Source organism: Chelon labrosus, assembly GCF_963514085.1.
Source record: "Chelon labrosus genome assembly, chromosome: 6".
In the NCBI taxonomy this organism is placed as follows: domain Eukaryota; kingdom Metazoa; phylum Chordata; class Actinopteri; order Mugiliformes; family Mugilidae; genus Chelon; species Chelon labrosus.
This window is the reverse complement of record NC_140342.1, coordinates 5,012,271-5,017,856: the sequence shown is the minus strand read 5'-3', so window position 1 is coordinate 5,017,856 and position 5,586 is coordinate 5,012,271.

Here is a 5,586-nt window from a genome sequence, read left to right as displayed (position 1 = left end):
CATCTTTACAAAAAAGACATGAAAGACAAATTTTCAAAAGGGTTAAGTTAGATGTTTACTTAGCAAGTATATTTTGGTGAATGTAAAATTGTCTACAAAGCAAAAATAATACTGGATTATGTGTTGGTTTGATCCGGACACATGCAGTAATTCATAAATAGGTGACTGCTGGTTCAACATGGAAACACGCACTGCAACTAGTGTACTCCAGTCACAGTGAGGTTGCCAGGCAACCGATGGATGCTGCGCAGTTCATACTGTTTTCACATCTCTGTTTGTGTGCAGATTTAAAACGTGAAGTATGATCAGTTCATTTGTGACAAGACGAACAGACACAGCCGCATGTGATCTAATGACTGGGAGTGCACGCGCATCTGGGAATAGGTCGCTGGATGTAACTTCCAGTAAATTGACCTGGAGTCACACTAAAAGTAAACCAGCATTGTTTGTTGGTCTCAATCACATGCCTCTGTTGGGTAAGCACTGTTGACAAAAGGGAGGCCAAACACATACCTGACCAAAAAGCAGAAGCAGCAGACAGAAAGACAGAAAAGCAGAAAACGAAGATAGAAAAAGGCTATTGTGTGCAAACATCTTCATCAGAATTCAGTTTCTTCTTGAAGTAGTCTATGTGCATGCACTGTATGTATTGGTGTGCAGTAGCCTACCATAAAGAATATATACACAGTAGTGATAAGATAAGATAATTACTATTATGTTACATTGGGATAAGAAGACAGTGGAGAATTCCAAATAGATAAAAATATCTTAAGAAAAAAAGATTATATAAGAGTAAATATTTTGGAGGTACCAAGTATAAGTAACTAACTAACTACAGCTGAAAAACCAACCAAAGTTAAGTAAGCACAGTGAAGTGAAAGAAAAGTTGAATTGGTGGAAGCTGAATATATTCTATGGACATTCGTGAATATCATGAACAATTACCAACTCACTGCTAGGATCACTGCTTCATGTCATGTCATATGTCGATGTAATCTTCAACATGTTCTCAGATAGTGTGTTAGCATGCTAACATTTACTAATATGGACCTAACACAAAGTGCTGCTGAGGCTGATGGGAAAGTTGGACTTAAATGCATTTATTCATAACACAAATTTAGACTTCATGTAGACAAACAGCGTTGCCAGATTGGGCAGTTTTATGGCCAGTTGGACAGTTTTGAATTTTGCTGGTTTGGAAACACTGCAGGTTTGGAAACACTGCAGACAAATGTCGAGTTTATCCTGTTGGAGAATGGAGACAGAGAAACACGCTGCCAGCTTTGTTAAAAATCCACGATGTGGTGAACACATTAGCATTCATTTGGGCTGTTGTTTTAGGTGTGATCAATTAAAAGTCACATACTATTTTCATTTTGTTTGTTTCACTTACAACATCTGACGGTCGTGCTCCGTTTGGTGACCTTCCCAAGCTAGCTGTGAACATGGTCTGTTATTTGGTGTTGGAGCTGTCCGTGTGGTGAGCACTGTCACAATTAAAAGATATAAACTGCATAAAACAAACAAATAAATGAATATTAAAAAATGCAAACAACAAAGTAATACATACCATTTCTATAGTGCACTATATCTATGCTGTAGCACTTGCACACTACTGCACTACACGTTTGTGTGTGGATTAACTGTTCTGTTTTTATTTATTGAATATTTTAGTTAAAAAGTCAAAAACTGTTCACCTTAACTGCCCTTCTATTATTGGTTTTGTCTGCCCTCTTTCACTCAGTTACTCAATGTCAGTATGTTTTGGAAAATAAAGGCAAATCAAACATTGGTAGAAGATAAAGCTGCTGCTCTGGTACTTGGGGTCTGTATGTCAAAATATGAAGTGTTTTAAAATACTTAAAGGCCCTAAGATATGCTACTAAATACTAAAGAATGGAAACCAAGTTAATAAAATGAACATATTAACAGCCAGCAGTTCTAATTGGATTACCCCAGCCTTACACATGCCGGTGTTGATCCACTCCAGATAACATGGAAGTTTAGACACAACAACACACTAATTACTGGAGAGAATGTGTTGTGCTAGCTGGCCCACTCACACATCCATAACTTCTAACTATCCTGTATTTACTGGTTTAATGCAGTGGTTTAAACATTGTTTAATGTCCCACTTCAGGAACCAACCGCCATCAATGATTTACAGTGACAGAGCATGTGACTAATAATGGCTTATCAACCATAAATGTTTACATCTGGACTCAGACAAAAATCGATGTCTTTGGCAAGATGATCACCAGTTCAAACATCAGTGAAAAATACACAGAAATAACAGGTGAATAATTAATGGCAGTTTTTTTTTTTGTTTGTTTTCCACGATTCGGTCATGACTATATCTTTGATGTCCAGGGACACTCTGGCAGACACATCCAGAGTACGCAGCTTTTTACGGAGATCCTAACATTCAATTCACATCAGGATGGGGAACATGCAGTGCCCTAGTAATGATGCATCGCATCTGGCTGCTTATGCTCGAGACTTCTGCCCCTTCCCAACCTACTACCCGAATCCTCATTTTACCAATATGCTGTACACCAACGGTTCAGATAACCTGAAGCAATCCTACATGGCGGTGCAGAACTCCCTGGATCCCAAGCAGCTGAAAGACTTCACCCAGCAACTGAGGACTACGTTTGGCAGGGAGGGCAGGGTCACTCATGGTGGGACCGGGATAGTGGCCCTGTCCCTGGCTTTTCTGTTTGACACTCTTGCCAAACAGGTCAAGGGAGAGTCAGTGCCAGACTCAGGGCCTATTCCAGGTTTATTTCTCAAGGAGCCAAGCGGGTACTACCCAGAGAAGGCCCACACACTCAGCTCATACCTGAGGCTGGTACCCCACATTGCTAACAACCCTACCAGGATGAGAGAGGAGACAGAGAGGTATGGAATGAAATATGGATTTATGTCCATGACTCAGCATGAGTGTGTGTATGTGAGCTTGCATGATTGTGCTGTCTATTTATCTCACCCAGGTACATAAGTCGGTTAGCCGCTGAAACCAAGACTTCAAATGAAACAGTGATGGAAGACGTCAAACTAATCAATGAGATGCTGGCAGAAATCATAGAAAGTAACATGCAGCTACACCTCATACGCCTCAAAAATGGTATGACTGATGACTTGCCCACTGCTGAGCCTGATAAAAGCACTCTAAATATTACCTACAGTCTCAACTGCGTGCCAGAGGAAGCCGACAAAGAATTTTTGGCAAAAGTGCAGCAAGCTGATAACCGTACCAGAGAAGCTTTTAATAGTTGTAAGCCAGACACAGATGATGAACCCGTGATATGGATGCGCCGTGCTGCTGAGTTAGAATGGACAGATGTCATGTTCATCATTCTCTTTCTATATAAAGGTTCTACTAGTGAAGAAATGATCGCCTATAGAGAAGATTTTGACCTGAAAGCCAATTCACTAGTAAAGTGGGCAGAGTAGTCCTCTGGCCAAATATCCAATTTGTGTTTAACTTTTTGTTTGTCTCTGTCCAATTCGAGTGGCAGTCTTACAGTTCTTTTTAATACTTTGTATTACTGTGCTTGGCATCATTTTTTTTTTACTTATATACTTCTGCTGTAATTTTTAAACTGTAACAATACATACATACCTTTAGCTGTGAATGATACTGTATATTTTGTTTTTAATCTGGACTGGAAAAATGTAATTAAATAAATAAAGGAATGAAAAACATAATGTCTGCCTCTGATTTATAATGAAATAAAAAAAAAATACTCGAGTTGTACCATTTTATGTACTTGCTCTTTTTGGCACTTTTACCTGAGTAAGTTAGAAAACATTCCCACTTTACTTGTGTGCAGATGCCTCTAGAGCTGTTAATCAAGTGGCAAATCCAGACGGGGTTTTAGAAGGGTGACATGTGAGGCAATTATGTGGAAATAAATAAGACAGGGTGATGTGCTATAGTTGATATTTTCATTATTATTTTTTTACATTCTGTCCATGCAAGAGTAGACAAAAGCAACAGCAGATAAAAACATGTGCAGCTCTCACTGGCACTGCTCTGATCTGAGTATGTTTTCTTTTTAAAGACAGTTTAAGGTGACAGTTATTGAGCTGTGCAGCTGAACTTTTCACAGATACATCCAATTCTAACGACAGCTGGAGCCACTATGCCATTATTGAGCATAAGTGGTTATTTTAGCAAGCTTACTCTAATATAACAGGGAATGTTGTGCAAATGCAGTCCTGCACAGACACAAGTTGCAAGAAGCCAATACCTTCACAAAGTCATTTTAACCTGATGGGTTATACTTTTAGTATAATAATTTTTTTTGTCTGGTTTATCACACTTATCAATTCTTCAAAATCAAAGCCATAAGGTATACTTCAGCCCCTACCTCAACCCATAGACTGTAAATAAAGATGGACAGCAAAACAGCTCCTGAAGTGAAGCCAAAGCAAGTAGAGCTCCCCCTGGTGGCTGGCCGCAGTATAGGTCATAAGCTCCACCCCCTCCATGTTAGTGGATGGGACTTGGCCCAAACTAAAACACTAAAGTACACATCAGATAGTTTTCAAGGATGGTTTCTCTCATTTTAGGTAGTTTATATAATGCATGTTCAAGTGTCAAAGTTACAGTCTTAGTGCATGTATGCTACAACTACACTGAAAAAAATAAATATCATTTGCTGTGTGACTGGGTTTAAAAAATATAAATAAAAATAAATAAGAGTTTATTTGATTTTCAATTTAAAGCCAAAAGTAAGAACATTTACCTATTGACCTTTAAGATAATGATAGAATAAAACGGAAAGAGAACAAAATGAGAAAACAATCATTATTTAATTCTTATAGATGATGAAGAAGAAGACGATGAAGAAGAAGAAAAAGAAAAACATTTGTGTTGGTCAAAATGAACCACAGACATGACTTTCCTACAATATTCAAATACAATTTTTGACTTTATGACAGAGTATTTCGTCTGTTTTTAACTGAGCCTTTTTTTGAATATGGACAAGCAAGAGTTTCTCAGCAAGAAAGATCCGAAAGGTTTGTGCTGAACATGTCCCTGACTGTTCATCATCTTAACTTCCTTTGATTCTACTGAAAGTTTTAATCTGACAAAAAAACTTTTTAGCATAGGCCTACCTCTAAAAGAAATGATACACAAAAATTGCTAACTGACACACGCTACATGTGTGCAAAATAGATTTGAACTACTTACTTACACACATAAGCCTGCTTACACTAAGACTAATGATTGGGTAAAAGTTCCTGTATAATGATCATTCCCACAACTAAAAACAGTTCATGTTTACTTATGTCCATTGTTATCCAAAGCTCCCTCCTTCTCCCCCACAGACTCTCCATTGTAATCTGATGCCGGTGCTCAGAATACAGAGGAAAGTTAGTGTTCAAGGTTACCAAGGTGTTTCCTTTGCTCCTACAATGTGTGTGTACACGAGAGAGCACGGTGTCACATCTGTGTGAAACAGCAACACTTCACCGCTACCCATAATGCACTGTGGGAAAGGTAACACCCATTTTGCTTACCTGGAGCAATGCAGAGACGGAAGCTATCAGCCTGAAAGGGGTGGGGGGCGAAAC